This window comes from Sus scrofa, chromosome 12 (assembly GCF_054392235.1).
Source record: "Sus scrofa isolate SSC_HxYL_T2T_F1_AM1 chromosome 12, Sscrofa_HxYL_maternal_Yorkshire_Landrace_v2.0, whole genome shotgun sequence".
NCBI lineage: Eukaryota > Metazoa > Chordata > Mammalia > Artiodactyla > Suidae > Sus > Sus scrofa.
Window position 1 is genome coordinate 45,563,039 of NC_139394.1, and position 24,561 is coordinate 45,587,599.

A 24,561-nucleotide genomic window follows, 5' to 3' on the forward strand; every position below is an offset into this window, starting at 1 on the left:
ATAGCTCCTGACCACCGCCTGGCGCCAATGTGCGCTCTGCAACCTGGGGCATCCACATCTTTAATGCCTCACCCCAGGTCCCCCAACTTTCTTCCTGCTCATCTCTTCAGTTGCTAGGCAATATGTAATTAAATTTTGGAACGCCTCCTCTACCCTGGATATATTATCCTGGAAATTGGACTTTGCATCTGGCAGTCTTAGAAAGCAAAATTCCACTCCCCTCAGCCCCCCGCCCTCTGGCTGGCAATTGACTCACAATTTAATTAAAAAGATTCCAGGGACATCTGGTCTCCTTTTCGAGGAGTGCATTTGCAGTTGGTTTTTCTGGCGTGGTTTTGTTTGCAAGCCGTGGATTTATTTACAGGGGCAGAGAGACTCATTTTCCTCTCTTAGGTATCTCTTTGTGGCCTTCATTAACGCGGCGTTTTCTAAGCTGTGAGCGCGTTCTGCACAGTACGCTCCTAATGGGCTGTTTCCCCCTGTGCTCTGAGTGCTCACGGAGTGAGCAGTGACACCACCTAGGGATCTGCTGTCCTGCCGACCCCACCCAGAGCCTAGGGCGTCTGTTCCCTGTGGGGAAATTGAGAACACAGCCCCCAGCCCCACTCTCCACCCATCCCCAGCCCCCAGGCCCTCGACCAGCAACAGAACTCCTTGGTTGGCCATTTTCTTTAATAGTCATAAAATAAATTTTGAAAGAGCATTTAGAGGGGTATGCATAGCCGAGGAACATGGCGAAAACCCCACCAGAAGCCAGCTGGGTGATCTCTGGCAAACCCCTTGCCCTTTCTGAGCCTCTGTTCCACCTGCACGATAGGTGGTTGGACTTAACTCGTATTTCCCAAGCATGGTTTATCTCTTCCCCCAGACTTGCATGATTTGTTCTGTATCTGCATGTCTCCTATACTATTGTTTACAACATATTTTCTTTAAATTGACTCCCTTTTCTCCCCTCAACATGTGTATTTAGAATAGGGACTTTAAATCACTATATAAATGGTAAAATACTATCATTCCCCATGAATAGAAGGTAACTGTAAAAAAAAAAAAAAACCATAATAATGCAGACAAAACAGGGCTGCTAGCTTGTAGCTAGATGTTGTTTTCTGCCAAGGCTCTGTGCCCAACACTTGTTCTCTCTTCGTTAAAAAGGAAAATTAGCAAATGTTTAGGGACGTGTAAGAGGCACATGAATACCACGTTGAGACTTTTCTCCTTAGGCAATACCAGCAGCAGGGCTGAAAGGGAGCTGAGAAGGCAATCAACACCTGATTACAGGATAACGTCCTAGGAGCGGTGACCTCCATCATCTCGAAAGTTCTTTCTGGTTCTGGCAATCATGGGGGAATAGACCAGAGCAGGAGCCGATTATCGACTCTGGGCATTGATGTTGAGTCTGTTTCCTCCAGGCTTCTTCTCTCATCCCACAATCTGTGGGCACGGGTGCTCAGGGAGGGGCTGCAGTTAAGGGCTATCTTTGATCAGTCGATCACTCACACACTCATTCATTCATTCATTCATTTGGCTGCGGACGACCTGGTTGGGTACTCTAGGGGAATGACCTGGGACAGCTAATTAGATGTGAGTTCAAACACAGGCCTGCCACTTACTAGCCCTTTTACCCTACATACGTATGTGTACCTATTTCTCAGCTACACAATGGGGATTTAAAAAAAAAAAAAAAAAAAAAAAAAAAAAAAAAAAAAAAAAAAACCTTGGATCAGAGATGCTTTTGTAAGGATTGAGCGGAATTCTGTCTTCTCTGTTCCTGAGCCTTCGCTGTCTTGTAAGAAAGATTGAAATACAAAACCAGATCAGAATACAATGCACACCAAATAGTATGAGAGGCTGTTACACGTGTTTGGACAGCTCTGAGAGGGAGCAGCTGAAATGCCACAGGGGAGGCTTCGTCGCAGTGACCTTAATTAAAGGGAGGGGCCTCTTTCAAGGCAGAGATCACAGAATTGAGATCCTGGGCAGAGGGGAAGCTTGAGAAGGGCTGAAGAGGTGGGACGTGAGGTAAATCCAGGGAGCAAGAAGCAGGCTGGTACAGCCCAGCCATAGAGCTCATGGGACCGGCTAATGCAGGAGAGACCAGAGAGGTGGGGAGGGGCTGCTTGTACAAAGAGTTAAATGCTACCTTGCTTATGCCACTGTCTCCACCTGCCCCTGGTCAATTTGCCATTGAGCCTTGAATCAGAGAGCATTGTCACCCAGGGTCCCTGTGCAGTACCTGAGTGAATGAGCAGAACTTCGCTGCAGAGTTAAGTGGTGATGGAAGCCTACCAGGACAACTGTGGAAACTTAGGACTTTCACCCACTCAGTGGTGAAATCAGAGTTTCTCCCTCGTCGAGCAGGCAGAGAGGATGGAAGGGAAGAGGCAGGCTGCTCAGAGTGCCTGAATAAAGAAAAGACGTGTTTTATAAAGTTTTCATATTGATTCTCTTGTACTCTCCAGAGCATTTCTAATGCGAGTGAAATTCTTGGTTATTAGATGCATAAACCTCAGTAAACCTCCGTCTCCTCCCGTTTAGAACGAGAGTAATCTCTGCATGGATTCTATGAAAGGGCTGCCATGGACCTCAAAATTAAGTAATACCTGGGAAACTACTTTGAAGGCTGTAAAATACCATATCCATGTGAAAAGGAGTATTCCACAGCCAGCATAGTGCTGCGTACACAATTGGGAATCCTGCAGTTTTCATTTTAATATTGTGCCTTAATAAATAGGTCCCATGTTGCTGAAAACTCTATACAGTACTATCTTTTTAATGACTTCCTTCCACCCCATAAATTGGTTATGGTCTGAATTAAACAGTGCCTAAGATTGGACATGAAGGTTGTTTTCAACTTTGCGCTCTTAAGACTAACATAAAACTACCCTCCTTTGTACATACAGGATTTTTTCCCCCTTGTTTTGACTATCTCGCATGATTTTCTTGGCATAGAAGAATTACTATGGTAAAAAGGAGTTAATAGTTTGCAGACTCCGTATACATATGGAAAGATCGCTTTTCAAAAGGATGGTGCAAGTTCATGCTCCCTCTGGTACTACGTGAACGTGGACACTGAATCCTTGGTGACCGAGACTGTAAACCCCTGAGGGTAGGGACCCCACCTTAATGGCTCATGCTTGTACCCCTGATGTCCAAGGCAGTGTGGGGAATGTCACTGGGATGCAGTTATTTCTGCTGATGGAATAAATGGTCACCTGGGAACTACCTATCATGCACGTACCTGTATACAGCACCGACTTTGAACTTGGCAATGACAGCGAGAGGTGTATCCTGAAAGAATGAACTCATGCTATGGAAATAAAACTAAATACAAACTGAGTATAGCAAGAAGTCTTAGAAAGTGCCGCTATGGCTACAGCATTCTGGTATTAGCTGCCAATTCATTCTACTTGGAGAATTACTCCACCCATGGTCTGGCTTCTTAGATAGAAGCAAGACCCTTCCATATTGTACACGGTATAGAAAAGTTTACCATCGGGAGGTAAATGATTGCTCAGCCCAAGCTTTTTAATAATTCCAACATTTTTTTTTTTTCTTTTTATGGCTGCACCTGTTGCATTCGACAGTTCCCGGGCTAGGGGTTGAATGGGAGCTGCAGCTGAAGCCTACGATACAGCCACAGCAGCGTCAGATCTGAGCTGCCTCTGTGTCCTATGCCACAGCTTGCAACAATCATCTGCAAGATCCTTAACCCACTGAGCAAGGCCAGGGATCGAACCTGCATCCTCATGGATACTAGTCAGGTTTGTTACCACTGAGCCATGACGGGAACTCCCATCATTACTTCTTGTGTTGAGGTGAAAGTCACATAATGTAGCATTATTATTTCCACACCTCCTTTGCTTCTTACCCCATGCTGTGTAAAATGGTTAGGCGTATTTGTGCATGTGGCCACGGTGACTCCTGCAGCCCTAAAACTTGGCACCGTGGATGACATAATAAGTCACTGATGAATGCACATTCCATGAATGAATGTTTCATCCTTCCAATGATAGTTTCAGTTCCTGGACAGGCTGGGCCGCGGTAGTATCAGAGCTGGAAGGAACCCCGATAAACTGGGGAGTCAACCCATTCATGTGGCTCAAAGGTCACACACACTGTAGTGACAGGACTCGGTCTCCCTATGACCACAGTGTGCCTCCCCTCCTTGTACCCAGGCTGGGGCAGTGGTTGCCACTACCTTCAACAACCCATCTGTGCTGGACCTGGGTGAGGCCAACATAATTGCATTTCATCCCCAGAGATTGCCAGAGGGAGCCCGGAGGTCTCATGGGCTGAGTTCTTCCTCCTTCTCTTCCACGATCCAAACCCTGGGCAAAGGCACCTGAGGCCCTGGTGCTGGCTGCAGAGCACCTGGGAGGTAATAGAGCAGCACAGATGCCCCCGCCGAGCAGCTTGGCCCCTGGCCGCGCAGGGGGCTCCGCTGTCTTTGATTCCTGAGGATGAATTGGCTGTGAAGCTGCTTCCACTAACCCCGGAGTTAATGAGGTCTTTGAACTAAACAAAATTCCTATCTGTAGCGGAGAGCACAGAGGGGATCGCTCCTAGGCTCACAGCCCAGAGCCCTTCATTAGCTGTTTCTCTGAAACCAGCCGGCCGGACCCTGCAGAGCGACTTCGCAGGGGGGTGGGCATCCTAGGTGTTACTCGTTTCCCAGCACCGGTGTGGTTCCCTCATCTCTCCCTTGTAGGTTGGTTGCTCAGTTGCACAAATGAATACATGCAAAGCGTGGGCTCCAGTGTCTTCCTCTGAGTAGGCGGCCTAAGAATGAGGAAGACGTGTGGACAGATGTGGAGGTCGGGGCCAGCCCAGAGAGGAGAGTGGTCCTAGGCGGGGTGTCTAGCCACCTGTCTGGGGGAATTCTGCTGCGGACCAGAGCCCAGAGTCCTCCCAGGACCGGTACCCCTGCAGGTGTTACCTGAATTGTCCTTGATCCCCCCTCCCCGGGTCAGTAGCCTGAAGAGCTGGTCAGCACTTTAGCTGTTGAGACTACTGACCTGGAACAAGCGCTTGCTAAGTTGGGGCTCGGTTCTAGGTAATCCCATGTACCATAGCGGAAGCAGAGTCAGAACTCTAAAGCCCAGAAAGGGTAAATGACTAACCCTAGGTGACAGAGCCATCCAGGAGCAGACCAGGGTCTCTGGTCTGGGGTTGGCTAACTCTTGGCTCTTTCCCTGCAATGCAAGGACTCCGTGATGCTCACGTGTGGAGGGGATCTCACAGCACCCATCCCTCCCTCCTCCCATCATCCATCTACCTTCCCAAGCACTTGCCTTGCCCAGCTAGTCACCCACAAATGTCTCTCCTTTGCCTGGTCGTTCTGCTGCCTGCATCCCCTTTCCACGCCCTGCCCCCATCGCAGAGGAAAAACACTCGTTGCTTCTCGGGTTGCCTCCTTCAACGGTCTTCTCAGCAGGAGCTCACATCCTTCTGCTTCAGTTCCTGCCCAGCGAGGGAGGGCAGTGGGGGAGGAGCAGCCCCGCCCCGCCCTGGAGGCAGCACAGAGCTTTCTGAACCTAAACAAGCCTCTGCTAACACACCCACCCAGGAAAGGACAAGCCCATTAGGGGAAAGCTCATCCCAGGCCGATGACAGATGGGAGCTGGCCATTTGTGTGACAGAGGTCCCCAGATCTCAGCCCCGGCTGACTCAGCTGTGCCCACAACGTCATTGGGACCCCCCATGGGGGACGCCTGGCTGTCCCCTGGCCGAGCGTCTGCAGGCCGGCGCATCTGGACAGCCTGTGCCTCCACGTTGCTCACGCTGCAGCTTCTCCTGAAAAGAAACCACTCCCCCCACCCCACTGGCCCATGCACCGTGCAGTCCCGGGGCCCGATTCCTAGGTTCCGAGTCCTGCTGTCCTCCACACCACAGAGTCAGGCAAATAGGCGCATGTCCCATGCCTGTGCATTAGACACAGGTGCACACACGCGCCAGGTACACGGGCTCACCGCAGAATCATATCGCTGCACGGTGTGCTCACACGTGTGCACACAGATCTACACATATATGGCTGCACACACAACGCACACCTGTACCAGTCCGTGCCACACCAGGCACCTCAACCAGTGATAAAGACAACTGGCTTTGTCGAATGAACCTCTTAGACGAGCCCCACTGAAGAGCTCTGTGAATCTGGAGAAGTTGTTTCTCTTTGGAGGCACAGGGAAGGCGGCAGGGATAGAGAAAGGAAGGTGACTTTGCAGTCACATGGCCCTGAGTTGCAATGCCGACTCCCTGAGCATCCTGGGCAGGTCACTGAACCTTTCTGTATTTCGGTTCCCAGGCGGTAAAATCGAAGTTATTAATATCCATTGGACTTGGGTGTGGATTGAGGTAACATGTAAAATCCGGCAGGGTGCCTTCATGTAGGAGGTGCTCAGACCCCAGGTCCCTTTGGTCACCCCTACCCGACCTAGATTACGTGGTCAACAGTCTCTGATCCCCAAGAGAGAGGGGAGACACGGGCCATCCTGAGGCCCAGGGGAAGGTTAAGCTAATGTCCGCCTGTCCCCTTGCCCATCCTGTGGATCCTCTTAGCCGCTCCAGCCCACGCATGACTCCAGTCCACAGTGACCAGTGATAAAGATACCAAAGAAAAATCCCTGCACCACTCACTTCCAGGGCCTCTGGTATCTGGAAGCTTCGAGGACTGAACTGCTTTGGCAGAGGGCCTCGCGGCGCTCCTGGAAGGAAGATGAGCTCTCCCTGTTTTCCTTATTAAAAGCAGCCATGCTGGGTGATGGATGGAGGCAGGGCTCCTCTCTCTGTTTGCACGGCCTGCTGGCTGACTAGCATCCTTTCTCTGTCTGACACTCAGAAGAGAAGCTGGGATGGTTTGGTCCAACTGGTGCAGGGCAGGCCTGAGTCACTGGTGCAGGCTGGGGGCTGCGTCCCAGTGCAAGGACAACTAGTTGCTGGGTGGTGTCTCTTAACTGATCCCTGGAGGTGGACACCCTGGCGTCAGTCACGAGAAGGGCAGCAGGACTTCTCCTTGTGTGGTTTCTTTCAATTTTCCACAATAAGCCTGTGAACTGAAAAAATCACGTATTATCCCATTCGGGAGATGAGCAAACGGAGGTTCCTGAAAGTCTGGTCATGCTCTTCGAGAAGAGGTTCTCAACTGTGGGTGACTTTGCCTCCCCCAGGGGACGTATGGTGATGCCTGGAAACATTGTCGCAACTGGGGATGATGCTGGCATCTACTGCGCAGAGGCCAGGGATGCTGCTAAACATCCTACAAGATGCAGTATAAGCCTCACGACAAAGAAGTATCCAGTCTGAAAAGTCAGCAGTGCTGAGGTTGAGAACCCTGCTTTAGATCTTTCAACACGCCCTCAATTCTGCATCTTCTACAATAAGAGGCACTCAGATTAGTGAGAAAGACCTTTCATTTTCTGTTGCACGTTTTGTTTTTGGAACCTAGGCGCTAAATTGGACAGGACCGTCTTCCTTCCTTTTCATGCTGGATGCCCAGCTAGTAGAGCTGACCCCCCCTTGGTTTCTCTGCGAAGGGTCCCCCAAGCCTCATTGTCTCTGCAGCAGCAGCCCCACCTTCTTGAGCGGTGGCAGTGCAGGAGGGAGCCCTCCACTTCCGAGGGTCCTCTCTAGTGATACCCGATTCTAAGGGACTGTTCTTCTTGGTACTAAGGACCACATTGCATGCTTGTCCCCCACGGGAGGCGGTTCCTTCCAACACCTTCAAGTTCTGCAAGAGAACTTTGAAACCATTTGGTTCCCAGCACCCCTTTTGCAATCTCTGCCTCTTAGAGATGAGGAAAATGAGGTTCAAGGTCATTTGGTAGCAACAGAGCCTTCTCTCTTAACTCCCTCACCAGGGACCTTTCTGTGGCATCCTCTGCCCACAGTTCTCCAGACCCTCCGGCGCTGACTGGTGGCGGGTGTGGGGTGTGGTATTCCCAACTCTGCCCGAGGGTCAATGGGCTGGAACAGCCAGGTCCAAGTCCTTTTGCTGGGATTGGATATCTGGGCTTAGGTAATGGCACCGAGATGCTGCCTGCCCTGAATGCCAGAAAATAATGTGATTCACTGACCAGAACAGGAAGCCCAGACTCGCCCTGGCAAGGGCTGCTCTGGATGCCTGGGGCTCAGTGCAGAGCGCCTGCAACTTTTGATAGATTCCATTCTGTCATGAGAACCAGCAACAATTTTCCCTGCAGAAAATATGACTCTATTACATGTGTACGCTCTAATCACAACCCAAAGGAAACATGCCTGGAACAAGCCCCCCCACTCCCCATCCCCGAAAACAAAGCCCAGCAACAGGCTGTCAGGCTAATCAGATCCACGGTTTTCAAGTTCTTCCCTTAATATCTATTTGCTATTGTTCGCTCTCTTTGTCATCAGCAGGTACGCGCTAGCAGACAAGTGGTAATTGCTGCCAGGGGCTTAAGGAAATTTATGCGAGAAGGACTAAACGGGGGGAGAAAATGGTATTCATTAACTGCCTTTCTGGATGTTGGGGAAATGAGAGCAAATAGGGGATGGAGCACGAGAGACTTTGGTCCAGGTTATAGCACTTTGATCTTTGTCTCACTTTATTTTTTATTTGATGGATGCACGGAAGTTATCATGAAACATACAGTTTAATGGGATGAAGTGGCTACGGCACAGGTGCATTTGCCTGTATGCTTTGCTTCCCTGCCACTCCCCTTTCACCTCAACACTGAGTCCCACCCTCCCCCCCAACCCCGTGTGCCATAATCCCTGCTTTTTGGTCGGGACTGTCTTGCTGGAGGTGTTTCTTGCCAGCAACAACACACCTTTAACAAATCAGAATTCAAAACATGCTCCATGTCCCTGCTGCCTCTGACGTTGTAATTGCTCAGGACTGTAACAGCATCTGCTGATTTCTCTGCCTCCAGCTTTCCCTCAGCCCAATCGGGGCTGCAGCAATAGTGACTTTCCTAAAATGCTAATCAGATCAGCTCCCTCTTTGAATGATATCCTTCTTGGCTCCCTACTGCCTTTGAGATACACTCCAGCCCCTTTTTCACCACATGAAACATTTTCTTTGCCCGAATTCTGCTTCCTTCTACAGCCTCCGAGATTGCTCTTTCCCTTCTCCAGTCTCTGGTTCAATCTTGCAAGAATGTTGGACGTTGCTCTTGCTTCCTTGGGTTGCCTCTGAATCAGCCTGCCACACTCAGCTGAGAGCACCTGCCTAGGGAAGCCGTCTGGGCATCCCATCCACCCCTGACTCTGGGAGGCACAGAACCTGGTTTTTAAGAAAACAGACTCTGGTGTCAGACAGACCTGGGCTCGGATCCGGGTTTCATTGTTTACTGACATGTGACCATGAGCAAGTTGCAAGGCATCTCCGATTCGTCAATGTCCTCAGCTGCAAAGTGCATGTGATAAAGATCTATGCCTGCTGAGGCCACGTGAGGGGCAGTTGAGAGTGTGAACAGAGAGCTGGCTCCCAGGCGTGTCCTCTTAGGTGGACAGCAGGTCACTCACACGTGCTCCTCCTCTGCCTCCAGATTGGGTTTTTGAACCTCAGAGCTTCTGGTGGGCGGGGAATACCACCAGGATCCGGCCCAGAGCCCCCTGGGGACAAGTTTGTAATATGGGCACACTTATTCACTGATCTGGAAAAGTGAGGGATCCAGGGCTACTTCTGACTCGAATACAAATTAGTTGTAAAGATGAGGCCAATCTTTAGAAATATGAAGGCGGAAATTGTTCAGGAATCAACCAATGAGCAGGTCTTCCAAGAAGCATTACTTCGGCATAAGAGTTAGTTAGCATCTCCTGACATCTAGATTCCTGAGCTGCAGATTCCTTAGAACAGCGTCTCCCGGTCCTGCAGATGAGATACATAAAGTGCCTAGAATGTGCTTAACATACCACTTTCCCACCCCCACCCCTTCCTGCGCTTTCCTGTTTGCTTGGCCGAACCCCCCCCCCCCCCCGCCCTGAGCTGAGCTCCCACGCTGCGCCTGGGCGCGGGACTAGAGCTGTGTACCTTCCCCAGCTCTCTGCATGCCTCACCGGAACCAGCCACTGCCCGGAATGCCCTGGGGAGGGGGGGCATTGGGAATAACTATGTACCTGAAATGCTGACGTTATTATTTCTGCTCTCTTATCAAGGCATGAGGCAAGTCAACTCTGCAGAATGTTGTATAAATATCCAGATAAAAAGATTAGTGAGAAATCCCTGAGAGCATCAGAGCTTCTAAAGCATGGTGCGCTTTGAGGCAGGGAGGGGGCGGTCGCTCCCCGCCAGCCTCTGTAGCTTTCAGGTTCTGACATCCCTGGTCCACAGGGAAATAGGAGCTGATGTTCCCACCTCTCCCAAGGCGAGGCCAGTGGCTAAGTGAGAGGACAGCAGAGGAAAAAGAGGAGCAGGACTTCAGGGGCCAAGTGCATAAGAAGGAAAAGTGGGGGGAACCCTCTTCCCACTGGGTAGCCTAAGTTGGCTGCCTTTTAGTTGACACTGGGGTTTTTTTGTTTGTTTGTTTGTTTGTTTTATAGCTGTACCTGCAGCATGTGGAAGTTCCCAGGCGAGGGGTCGAATCAGAGCTGCAGCTGCCAGCCTACGCCACAGGCACAGCAACGGTGGATCTGAGCCATGTCTGCAGCCTACACTACAGCTTGCAGCAACACTGGATCTTTAACCTATTAAGCCAGGCCAGGGATGGAACCCGCATCCTCAGGGAGACAATGTCAGGTCCTTAACGCACTGAGCCACAACGGAAACTCCTAGTTGGCACTTTTTGATTGTTGGGAATGGAATATAAACCCCATGGTGCTGCAGGCTTGTTTTGCCTCTGGTTCTTGTTCTCTTTCCCCAGAGTTCCCACACCCAGTTCACTCATCTGACCCCCAATCTAATGGGCTTTCTGGCAAAGGTGGCAGTGATTTCTGCTTTACTTTAGTAACTGCACCCCTGGTGGTGACCCCCCTTTCTTGGAAAGGCAGGTGGGCGACTGGAAGGAGCCCTGGCCGCACCTGCTGGCTGAAGGCCAGACAGGTCTTCACCTCCCAGTATATGCATTTATGTCTCCTCCCTGGAATGCTTCCCCCACAAATCCCTTTTTGCCCAAAGACTCCTGCTCAAAGCCTCCCAGACCCCCGACTCTGGGCTCCCATCCCATCCCATCTCATCCCATGAGATGCCGACACGCATCTCAGGGCTTCATCTGTCCCTGTTGGCCCATCTGCCTCACTTTCCAGGCTGTCCTCAAGAGCAGGGACTGTCTCTCTCTCCCCTCTGCCCCCTGGCACCCAGGAGGATGCTTAAGGAATGCTGGTTGATAAATTCACTGGGAGAATGGAGTCCTGTTTACCAGTGCAAACGGAAGGCAGCGTAGACCCTAGATACCGCCTAGAGTAGAGGGGAAGGGCTCGTGCACCCAGGGAGCAAGACCAGGCTCAGGCCTGGTGTTACATGGGTCTGGCCATGACAGGAAGAGAGGCGGAGACCAGGAGCCAAGGATTCTAGGTCAAAAATGGAGAGCTTCCTCAAAAAAACTAAAAACAGAACTACCATCTTATCCAGAAATCCCTTTCCTGGGCACCTAGCTGGAAAAAACATGATTCAAAAAGATACATGCAGGAGTTCCCGTCATGGTGCAGTGGTTAACGAATCCAACTAGGGACCATGAGGTTGCGGGTTCGGTCCCTGCCCTTGCTCAGTGGGTTAACGATCCGGTGTTGGTGTGAGCTGTGGTGTAGGTCGCAGATGCGGCTCGGATCCCGCGTTGCTGTGGCTCTGGCGTAGGCCAGTGGCTACAGCTCCGATTTGACCCCTAGCCTGGGAACCTCCATATGCCGCGGGAGCGGCCCAAGAAATAGCAAAAAAAAAAAAAAAAAAAAAAGATACATACACCGCAGTGTTAATTGCAGCACTATTCACAATATCCAAGACATGGAAGCAACCTATGTCCATCAACAGGTGAATGGATAAAGAAGATGTGGTATATGTGTACAGTGGAATACTACTCAGCCATAAAAAAGAATGAAATAGTGCCATATACAGGGACCTAGAAATGACCACGCTAAGTGATGTTGTCAGACAATGAAAGACACACATCATATGATACCCTTATATGTGGAATCTAAAAAAAGGACACAAGAACTCACTTTCATAACATAAACAGACTCACAGACTTTGAAAAACTTATGGTTGCCAAAGAGGCAGGTGGAGGGGAGAGATGGGCTGGGGGGTTGGGGTTGGCATATGCACACTGAGGTACAGGGAATGATGGGCCCACAGGGACCTGCTGTACGGCACAAGGAGCTCTTACCCGATATTCTGTGATGATCTATATGGAAAAGGAATCTGAAAGAGAATGGATGCGCGTACATGAATAACGGAATCCCTTTGCTGTACAGCAGAAATTGTCAGCTAGAATTCAATAAAACTTCCAAACAAATGAAGCATCCGGCCAGAGAATGGAGAGTGTTGGTGATGTGAGACCTTCACAAGCCCATTGACCCCGTGCTTACTTTTGCTAGGTGGTAACCCGGTTGCAGAGAACTGGGCCAGATGGATAAGGCAGGTTAACTCTCCCCACTTGATAGAAGAGAAAGTGGAGGCTCAGGGAGAGCAGGTGGGGTTTTCCAGAACCGGCGGCAGTGGCGAAGCTTGAAGCTAATAGACTTTTTCTGCTTTGAGGCTCCTCTTTCTGCCCCATCAGGTGCCTCCCAGGGGTCTCTGTTTCTGGGAGATTGTGGAAAGTTCGTTGGCGCTGGTCCCAAATCTTCTAGGTGCCTGGTTTAGATGTGCCTGGTGATAGTGGGGACTCGTCCCCGCTCCCAGCCCCAGGAGGGCTCTCCTGGGAAAAACCCCACTCAACTGAGGGAGCAGAGATGTATTTGCCTGGGGTGGGAGGTGATGCCATGGATGGGTTTGAACAAGGGTACTTTCCTTGTCCTCCGGGCTCTGCCTTGGGCAGAAGGAAACCGTGGACCCTAAAGGTTACCCCCAGGTATCCCAGCGGCTCCCAGGTGTAGGCAGTGGAAGAAGGAGTGTCTTGTTGGGTGTGGGTGGGGACGCATGTATGTTTCCCAGAAAACATCCTGCTTTGAAAGGAATCGGATTGGAAACGTCCGTTCAGCTGGCTGAAAAATACTCTTTAGAGTGGGGGGGGGGGCGTCAGTCTTTCATTTACCTGCTGTATTTAGAACTAACTCATTCATCATCGATGGTTCTGCACGTGAGATTCACCAGGACAAGGATGGCTCTTAGTGGGGTCACCCCAGCAGGGGACACACCCTTGGGAAGAAGGGCTAGCTCATGAGGTCGAGCCCCGCAGGACGGGGCAGATGTAACAAGTGGACCTCAGTAGAGACCAGGGCAAGTGCTCTAGCCAAGCTCGGGCACTGGCCCCAAAGGCTCTTGTTTCCCGCTGGCATCTGCTGAGTTTGCTCCCATGGATCCCATCACGGAAACGCTGACTCCCAGAACTCGCACCTTGTCTGGCCCAGGAGAAGGTTCCCAAGGCCAGAGCTTTTCTGAACAGCCTCTCACTGGGCCCAGATATGGAAGGTTTTTTTTTTTTTTTTTCCTATTTCTTGGGCCGCTCCCGCAGCATATGGAGGTTCCCAGGCTAGGGGTCGAATCGGAGCTGTAGCCACCGGCCTATGCCAGAGCCACAGCAACACGGGATCCGAGCCTCGTCTGCAACCTAAACCACAGCTCACGGGCAACGCCGGATCGTTAACCCACTGAGCAAGGGCAGGGACCGAACCCGCAACCTCATGGTTCCTAGTCGGATTTGTTAACCACTGCGCCACGACGGGAACTCCCGGAGGGTTTTTTTAATGCTCTTTCGACTTGGCACTTTGTCATTTTGCTTATGTCCAGGGTCCCTGTCTGTCCTCTCTGGCGTTTGGAATCTTAGAAAACAATAGGGGTAGACTTGGCATGAATCCTCTAGAATCACAAGTCATGAAAGGAAGAAAAGGTCCATCCTTGCTCAACAGCAGTGATTCTGTTTGCCCTTTGGCATACATGATAAATTTGGAAGTAAGTTTCCGTGAACAGGAAAAAGATCTCACCACAGGCTGTGATAACAACTGAGTCCCAATTGATATAACTACACACTAAACAAATAATTGAATTACATACCTATGGTATGGTGCTAACTTGGGCTTTTGCAAATTTTACCAAATTTGGGGGATTTATGTTAACTCTGAAATTTTTTCTAAAGCCTCGGGCATACTAAGATTGAACGCTTTATCTCCTGCACTTATTTTTAACCCCCAGGGCCTGTTCATATTTTTAAAGTGGTTAAGTTTTGAGCTTTGGGACCAACCTGTAAGGATCTGAATCATGGCTTCATTGCATGCTAGCTGGGTGCTTCAGTTTCCTGCTTTGGAAAATGGGGCTACGTAAAAGGGAAATTCTGAGTTTGCTAGAAAGAATATTATATGTGATGAAGATTATCCATTATGAAGCTATATAGCGCACAGTAGGTACGTAATAAATGTTGATAGTCGGGGAGTTCCCTGGTGGTCTAGTGGTTAGGATTTGGTACATTCACCACTGTAGCTTGTGTTCAGTCCCTGGTCTGGGAACTAAAATCCCATGTTAAGCCAAAAAAAAAAAAAAAAGTTGGTAGCTATTATAACCTGATATTTGACAATCACTAATAGATTTAAACAACAGGATGACAGTTTATATTTGACAACTGGGTTGTTCCTAAAATTTGCTGAGGGAAGTGGTTTCGTCCTTTTCTGATATATAAAAATGAAGGCCACTGTCATCCCTGTGAAGTGAAGGTTTGGTGGCTAGTGACACTCCATCCTCAGTTGGTCCTCATCTCCAGATGTGTACATCCAGCTGTCATCTCCGTTACGGTGGAAGCATCTCTGCCACACCACAACATCTGGGGTAGAGAAGCTGGGGGTCATGGTTCTTGTTTGCTCGGTGGCCTGTACCAGCCAATCTCACATTGAAGCCCATACCGAGGCCCTCCTTTCTGCTGTCTGGTCCTCCCACGTGGCATGACGCTTATGACCACATCCCAGCCAGTCAGGGAGAACCTCAGATTCTCAAGGAATCCTTATATTTGGCTTGAGCTAGCAATGCTTAAGCTCAATCGCAGCAGGAGTCTTGCACATTTTTTAATTCAACTTTTATTTCCATATTATTTAATTCATAAAGTTGATCTAAGAGTTCCCTTGTAGCTCATCTGGTTAAGGATCTAGCATTATCACTGCAGTGGGTCGGGTCACTGCTGTGGTGTGGGTTCGATCCCTAGCCTGGGAACCTCCACATACACAGCATCGCCCCCCCACAAAATCTCGGAGTGCCTGTCATGGCTCAGTGGTTAGTGAACCTCACTAGGAACCATGAGGTTTCAGGTTTGATCCCTGGCCTCACTCAGTGGGTTAAGGGTCCAGCATTGCTGTGAGCTGTGGTGTAGGTCACAGATGTGGCTTGGATCCCACATTGCTATGGCTGTTGTATAAGCCGGCAGCTACAGCTCTGATTCGACCCCTAACCTGGGAACCACCATATGCCCCGAATTCAGCCCTAAAAATACAAAACAAACAAACAAAAAAATCAACAAAAAAAATCCCATTAAGTGCTTCTGCACATTAAAAAAAGTTCATTTGAAAGAATACCATGCAATTTAAATATGTCGTATCTCAAATTTGAACTACAAATACCTTAACTTGTATCACCAGATCACTTTTATCCAGTTCTTGAAACTCTTCTTCCCGTAGCTATACATCCGTATCAGAGCTTACTGAAAACGAGTTGTTGGTTATGAAGGTTGCATCTTACCACCGATTGTTTTTTTTTAAGAGACAAATTCATGCCTGAGCATCTATGCCTGGGGAATTACTGTTCCATAGCACAGAAGCAGAGTCTCATGTTCAATTAAGAGCCAGGCAAGGAGAAGGTACTTGACTCCTACCATGGCCTGATGGTTGGTTGTGCAATTAGAAGCAATTACAGAACTCATCAGAGCCCCGATAATGTCACACATCAAAACAAAGTTGGCACTCCCTGGAAGCTTCGCCACTTCTTGTCTGACATTTTGAATGCGTGATAGGAGGCACAACTTACTATGACGAACTGTAAGAGATTCGACTTCCAAGCTCAATTTCCCAACTACTCCCTTTTCAAGCGCTCACATCCGTTTAATTGAAGAATTATCCCGAGATTGCCAGATGAGCTATTGGAAACTAGAATCGTTCACAACGACTTCTCTGCATGAGTCAGGGTTTTCTCAGTGCTCTGCAAAGTCAAAGAAATCGGAGGCATAAATTACATTCGCAGTCTTCCTGTAGCCTGATTTCAAAGGTTTTATTATGTTTATCAAAACAATCTCGTAGTCCTCGGTAATTCTTATAAAGAAAGCTAAGTGGTTGCCATTGGGACTTACGACATAAATGCGTGCAATTAAAATACCGCATGAATCTGTTTTATATATCGGGATCCCGCATAAGATTCCATTCAAGAAAACCATGTTTTGTTTTGTTTTTATTAAAGTACAGTTGAGTTACAATGTTGTGCCAAATTCTGCTGTACAGCAAAGTGAGCCAGGCATGGATATATATACACACACACACACAGTCTTTTTCTCATAATCATGTTCTAACCCGAGAGATTGGATACAGTTCCCTGTGCTGTGCAGTAGGACCTCATTGCTTATCCACTCCAGATGCAAACGCCCCGTCCATCCCACTCCCTGCCCCCTCCCCCTTGGCACCCACAAGTTTGTTCTCTCCGTCTGTGGGTCTGTTCTGTTCATGACATGTATGTTTTTTAAGGTTTTAGAGGTAATGCTAAGAACTACCATTCAAACAGTGATGAAGTCTCATCCTTCCCTTACTTTGTACTAATATTCATTGACCACCTGCCATGTGCCAGGCACTGTTCTGTGTTTTAGGGACACTGCAAGAAACAAGACCCGATTCTTCTAGAGTTCTGATTCTTCTGGAGTTTACCTTCTCCTAGAAAAGAAACTCTGAACCAGTCAACAGATAAACAAACAAGGCCCCTCTGCAGGATACGTGTCACAAAGAAAGTGACGTGAACAGGGTCATGTGACGGGGGTCACCTTGCTCTTCAGTAAAAAATTGACAAAACGCTGTAAACCAGCTACGGTGGAAAAAATTAAAATCATTAAAAAAAAAAAAAAAAAGGAGGGTAAGGGTCATTGCATCTGTGAGAATGTGGGCAGAGGAATGATTTTTTTTTTTTTTTTTGTCTTTTTGCCATTTCTAGGGCCGCTCCCTCGGCATATGGAGGTTCCCAGGCTAGGCGTCGAATCGGAGCTGCAGCCACCGGCCTACGCCAGAGCCACAGCAATGCGGGATCTGAACTGCCTCTGCGACCCACACGGCAGCTGGATCCTTAGCCCACTGAGCAAGGCCAGGGACCAAACCCGAATCCTCATGGTTCCTAGTCGGATTCGTTAACCACTGAGCCACGATGGGAACTCCAGGACTGATTTTTTTTTTTTCCCTGTTGAACACCTTTTGGATTCATTGAGTCCAAGGCAGCCAAACCCATAGTTGGAAAGCTCAGCTCTCGCTGCTTCAAATGTTTTCCTTTCATCACACTGAAATCTGTCTCCACTCATCTCCTCCGCTCCTCTTCTCGGGGGCCTTTCTCAACAAGTCTGATTTATGCACAAGACTCTGATTTATGCACAAGACAGCACATGTAGATGCACAGAGATGGAAGCTCCTGGGCCATTTCTCTCTCAGTCTGAACACACCCACTGCTGCCCGGGGTCTCTGCACGCCTGGCCAGTGCTCTGGGTCATCACCATCCCTCTAAAAGTGTCGTGTCAGGTCTGAAGCCACTGTACGTGGCAAGACAGTCCCCTCCCGCTTCTTAATTCTGCCTTTCTCCGCTCTCAAGCTCGAATCCATGTTGTTCTCTGCTTCCGTAGTGCCGTAGCCTCCTCCCTGGCTTACCGTCAACTGAATTTCCCCAGAGTTGTCTCAGATGCCCACCTATCTCTCCATCTCCTGGACGTTCACGGTGTTGTACTGAAACCTCGGCGCAGATGTTGCAGGATCGTCTCAGTTATTTCCCACTGTGAGGACCAGCGCATCATCAGTAATGACCGCTCAGCAAAACCGAGGCCCGTAACGTGGCCCTTGGAGCCTGTCAACACTGCTGATGCTGCCTGCACCCTCCCTGGGGCCAGTGCATCCCCAATCCCTACCTTTCACTGTGTCACGTGACATTTTCTTGGATGGGTTTTAAAATGTGCTCTTCTGGCATCAAGCAGGCCCTGGTGGTCCAGATGTTCTGAATCTGGGCCCTGCCTTCATGGTAACACTGCAACCTGGGACTACCTGTCGTTAACTGCCTTTTCTCGGGTGGCTAGCGACTTCCAGCACCTTAGCCTTATAGGCTGGCTTTCGGACTTTAACCGAAAGAAAAAATTTTTTAAGGTCCATTTAAGTGGCCTCTCACTAGCTTTGCATTCCCTCCCAGCATTTCCCCCAAACCACCAGAAATTCTGATTGCAAGGACCTCTGGAGCCTGTGTCACACCTTTCTCCACCTGCCGGAGAATTTTCTCTCTGCCTCAGTTGCCGGTGCATTTCAAGGTGTTAACTACCCTTACCCATGAAACTCACCTGTGAACTCAGGCGTCTTCCCTGTCCAGGTGGCTTCTGGGTCCCCCAAATTAAGGGGGGATTAAGGATTGAGAAGAATCTTACTTGAGTCTGAATTCTAACAAATGTCAACTCTCGGAATTCCAGCTGTGGCTCAGTGATAACAAACTCGACTAGCAGCCATGAGGATGCAGGTTCCATCTCTGGCCCTGCTCAGTAAGTTAAGGATCTGGCCCTTCTGTGAGCTGTGGTATAGGTTGAAGATGTGGCTCAGATTCCACATTGTTGTGGCTGTGGTGCAGGCCAGCAGCTACAGCTCTGATGCTGCCTGCACTCTCCCTGGGGACGTGCGTCCCCAGGTAACACTGCAACCTGGGCCTACCTGTCGTTAGCTGCCTTTTCTCGGGTGGCTAACGACTTCCAGCACCTTAGCCTTATAGGCTGGCTTTCGGACTTTAACCGAAAGTTAGGAACTTCCGTGTGCCGCAGGTGCGGCTCTAAAAAGCAAAGCAAAAAAAAGGCAACTGTCCTTCTCAATTTCCCACCTGGCTGCCCTGGGAGCCAACTGTAGACGTGATATCGTGGCATCTTTCAAAAATGGCTTATTAATAGCTTAAAGGTTCCAGGGAGTTCCCGTCGTGGCACAGTGGAAATGAATCTGACCAGCATCTGTGAGGATGCAGGTTCGATCCCTGGCCTTGCTCAGGGGGTTAAGGATCCGGCGTTGCCGTGACCTGTGGTGTAGGTCGCAGATGCGGCTCGGATCTGGCATTGCTGTGGCTGTCGTGTAGTAGCTCCAATTTGACCCCTAGCCTGGGAACCTCCATGTGCTGCGGGTGTGGCCCTAAAAAGACAAAAAGACAGGGGAAAAAAAAAAAAAAAAAAAAAAAAGGCTTGAAGATTCCAGGATAAATTAGGAACATCTGAACCCTGAAGTTCTGCAACAGGCCGAATGTTTTTGCTACCCCTAAACTCATACATCCAAGCCCTAACCCCCAAGGTGGTAAAAAAATTAGCAAGTGAGGCCTTTGGGAGATAATTAGGTTGTTTATTTATTCACTTTGGTGTATTAGGGTTTTTTTTTTCCTAAGATTTAAATTTTTTTTTCTATTATAGTTGATTTCCAGTGTTCTGTCAATTTCTGCTGTACCTCAAAGTGACCCAGCCATCACACACACACACACACTCTTTTTCTCACATTATGGGAGGTAATTAATTAGCTTTAGATGAGGTCATGAGGGTGGAGGGTGGAGCCCCTGTGATGGGATTAGTGCCCTTGTAAGAAAAGAGAGAGACACCAGAGCAAAGAGAGAGACACCAGAGCTGCTTCTCTTTGCCGTGTGAAAACCCAGCAAAAAAATAAAAAGGCAAGCTGTCTGCAAGCCAGGAAGTGTGCTCTCTCTGGGAACCGAATCAGCCCGTACCTTCATCTTGGCTTTTCCAGCCCCTAGAACTGTGAGAAATAAATTTCTATTGTTTAAGCTGCCCGGCCTATGGTATTTTATGATAGCAGCCTGAGCAGTCTAAGACAAGTATGAACTGGACTGTCTGCTACTTCCCAGCCCATCATTCTCATTCTGGCCATGCTGAGTTACTCCTAGAGCACGCTAAGCTCTTATACATCTTCGGGCCTTGGCCTTACCTGAAATGCCATCACTTTTTTGATTTTATTAAAGCCCCAGTTGAAATCCATCTCAACTAGCACTTCCCCCAGAGAGCTTCCCGTGAGCCTCTGGGGAGGGGTACTGCCCAGCTTCCTTGGCATCTGAGTGGAGCAAGAAAGCTGGATCTGGAGAGCTAGAAAGAGCAGGAGGCTGGGACCAACTGCTGCTGGTACCTGTCACCAGTGGGGTGGTGATGACAGGAACGGCAAGCACACTGAGAAAGAAGACAGCTCTTATCCCGCCTTCCCAGTCTTCCCTTAGTGCCGCCTATTTGTAGAACCTAACAGCAAGCCACCTAGAAGAATAAACCACCGTGGTTTATCCCAAACTAAGGGGCTCCCTGGGATGGGGAGCTTTTGATGCAACAGGGGGGCCAGATGTAGGCAAAATAGGACAGTTGGTTCCCTTAGAGCCAGCAAGCAAAAGAGAAATACCATTTGCAGGGTTTTGGTCCCAGAATTATATAGCATGGAGTTCCCATCGTGGCTCAGCAGAAATGAATCTGACTACTATCCATGAGGACGCAGGTTCAATCCCTGGCCTTGCTCAGTGGGTTAAGGAGCTGGCATTGTTATGAGCTGTGGTGCAGATCAAAGCTGCAGCTCGGATCCAGCGTTGCTGTGGCTGTGGTGTAGGCCAGCAGCTAGAGCTCTGATTCAGCCCCTAGCTTGGGAGCCTCCATATGCCATGGGTGTGACCCTAAAAAGACAAAAAAAAGTTCAGAATTATATAGCAGAGTGTAGAAGGGTGCATTTGGGGGTGGGAGGCAATGAATAAATGACAGCCTCCATGGAAGGTCCATTAGTGTTGTTTGAATTAATTGCTGCCCTGTCTGGATGAGGTGGGGGAATGTGAGAAACTGTGAGACTCTGAGTATTGGGAAAGCAATGGCAAGTTTATGACTGAAGGCCCTCCGCTAGCCTTCACCCCATGTTTCTGGGTACCCAGCACAGTCTCTTAAACATCTCTTGCTGTTGTAGCTCTGCTGAGACCTATTGTCTCCACTGCCTTCCGGAGCATTTCCTAAGTTCTGCTGAAGTTAGACGCGCTCTGTTCCTCCCCAGAGTCTGAAGACTAGCCAGCCCCTGAATCTCGGAGGCACCTATTCAGCCTCGTAATGCAGCCCATAGGCAGTTACGCGACTCTTTCCGGGAACAGCTCTTCAAGGAATGTATGCGGAACCAAATGAGTCTTGCTCTTTAAAGTGTGGTCCACTGACATCTCTTGGGAGCTTATTAAACATGTCAAATCGCAGGCCCCTTCTCAGACCTGAGGCATCAGACTCTGCAAAGGTCCCGACATGAACATCTGGAAAGCATCCGTCTAGGGGAGAGATTTTCAACCTCGGCTGCCCTTTGGCATGACTGGGGGAGCTTAAAGATGTTCTGATGCCGGGGTGATAACCTCTGAGATCATCCCGTGGTGGGGGAGGAGGCAGACAATAGTATTTTTAAAGACCCCCAGGTGATTTTAATGGGCAGCCAGGATGGCAGACCACTGATCCAGCGCCTGAATGAGATCCTAAGGCACCATACCGTTAGCTATCCAATTATCGCACTTTTGCTGCGTAGAGAGGCCCGAAAAGGAAATCGCAGAGGTCCAATAGCCTTGTTCTACAGCCATTTGATGATCTTTCTGAGGCTGCAATCGAGGTCTCCCAACTCTTCCTGATTCAAGTCCTGACATATAGCTACCACAGAGTGTCTGTTGACATTTATATTTATATTCGAGAAGATATTTTAAGGATGTGTCCCCAGATATTTGATCAAGACTTAGGGATGTTACGGAGTAACTAGAGGACTCTCAAGGGGTAAAGCACGCGATCTGGGTGAATCACGAATGCAGAAACTCAGCTGGGCATTCATTCAAGCAGGACGAATACTCTCGAACACGGGAGGAATGGTATGACCGGCCACTACGGGTTTTTGTCTCTTAAAGAGCCCCTTCTACTTCCTATCATTTCAATCCAACTTTAAGGAATTCAATAATCGCGTATTAAGCATCCATGTGCAAATGGCTATGAAAATACAGAGGTAAAAACGCAGCACAGCTGCCTCAGATCTTTATTAGAGTCAAATAGTGGAAGAAGTGAAAGATATATAAATATACATGTATATGTACACACACACACACACACACACACACACACACACACACACAAATTCCATTAGAGAAGAATAGATGAATCAATATGGGTTTAAAGGGAAGTATGCCACATCCGAGTGCAAGCAGATAAGTTACCAAATGTTTTGGTGAAGGCTTAAGAATAGTCTTGGAGGATGGAGGTTCAGTGGAAACAAATCTGACCAGCATCTCTGAGGACACAGGTTCGATCCCTGGCCTCACTCAGTGGGTTAAAGGTCTGGCGTTGCCATGAGCTGTGGTGTAGGTCACAGATGCGGCTCAGATCTGGCGTTGCTGTGGCTGTGGTATAGGTTGGCAGCTGTCACTCTGATTCGACCCCTACCCTGGTAACATCTATATGCTTCTGTGCTGCCCTAAAATAAAATGCCAAAAAAAAAAAAAAAAAAAAAGAAGAAGAAGAAGAACGGTCTTGAAGGAAAGGTTGGGTTTTCATGTGCACATATGGCGGGAAGCGTAGTTCAAAAAGAGGGAACCGCGTAAACAAAGATGTGGACCTGGAAGTGCTTGGGTGTGGGGATGCTGGAGCAAAGCAGAGGGTGAGGCTGGATGGGCTGGCTGGAGGTCCTGTCGTGGAAGAACGTGCATGCTGGGGCCAGGGGTTTGATGCAGGTAGTTAAACAGGATGGGCCGCTGAAGGGTTTTGAATTGATTTAAGTCCTGTGGAAGGTGAATGCAGGTACTTAGGGCAGCATTGGAGGCAGGCCACAGACCACTGTGCCAATGATCTGGGTAAGAGTGAGGCGATGCTCAAGAAGAGCAGTGTTTGGGGAAAACGAAGCAGTTTGCATCATACGAAACTCATTGGCTCGAAGTCTTAATGAGTACATTTAGGGGAACATTTATGGGGTAAGTAGACATTGTGTTTACATTGGTTAATTGAAAATACATTTCCCTGGAGCTAAATTACAGCGAACACTATTAAATCACAATTAAGGTCTATCTAAATATCTACATCATTACGGATTTTGTGGGTGTTAATGTATTGCTGGACAGCATTATTTTTCAAATTTCCCAATATTTGCAATACTCACTCGAAACAGAATCTCAGGGCCAACTTGAGGCTACTGACTGAGCAAGACCCCAACTTCTTAGCCCTTCAGGACAGCCTCGGCCACCAGTGAGTCACGAGGAAAGTTCAGGGTCTAGTTCAGCAACACTTGTCACCACTTGGGTATTTGACAGACTCAACGAGAGATGGAAACTTCTTATCAAATGAAGGCTGACATCACACACCACAGAAGCACCTAGAAGGCCAGAAAACCCACAGTGAGCTAAAGGCCATTGAACTTTCAGATCAGCACATCGGTGCAGAGAACGTCCAAGAGCTGGAGGAACAAAGATGTAATTTCTTGATGCCTTCGGCTAAAGTTTATTTTGCCTTAATCATTGAGCCCTGGAGGTAGTAAGTACAAACAATGGGAAAGATATAGATGAGCAGATTCAGGTTCAAATTCCATCTTGTTTTCATTGTGTGACCTTGGGAAGTCTGATTAACATCTCTGAACCTTAGCTTCCTCTGCTATCAAATGGACATAATAATAATGCCTGCCTATCAAAACTGTTTAAGGGTTAAAGAAGTAGTTCTATATACATATACATACTTACATTATATACGTATAAGTATACTAAATATAATTATTAATAAGAATATATGATATAATATATGATTGTTTATTAATGATTATATAAAATAATTGTATTTATTAATCATTATATAATATGTGATCGTTTATGTCTATAAATTGCTCAAAGAGCTCAAATCTTGCCAACTATAAGAAATCTTAATAAAGCACAGGTCTATATATGTGTGCGTGCATACATATATATATATCTACATATATATATCTATCATGACCTGGTTTATATAAGTATTATATATAGCACATATATAATATGTGTTATCCATATACTCCATATATGTGTGTATATATCATATATATTTATATTATATATATATACACACATATTTAAGAGTATCTGGAACATAGTGAACATTCAGTAAAATGACAGTACTTGAAGTAGCATTTGTATTAGAATCCTTTACAACGTGTGGAAATCAGAATAGCATGGTAAATAGTCCTAGCATTTGAAATTCAGCACTAGAATTTGCATCCCAGCTCTAGCAGCACAAGGCAGCTGCACGCTCTTCTACAAGTCACTTGCCTTCTCTG

At 48.3% G+C, this 24,561-nt stretch overlaps 1 protein-coding gene across 2 annotated transcripts in view; it reads left to right on the top strand.

The window, feature by feature from the left end:
• LOC100627824 (acid-sensing ion channel 2) overlaps positions 1-24,561 on the top strand; it is a 391,320-nt gene that overhangs the window by 291,033 nt on the left and 75,726 nt on the right. The window lies entirely within an intron of this gene.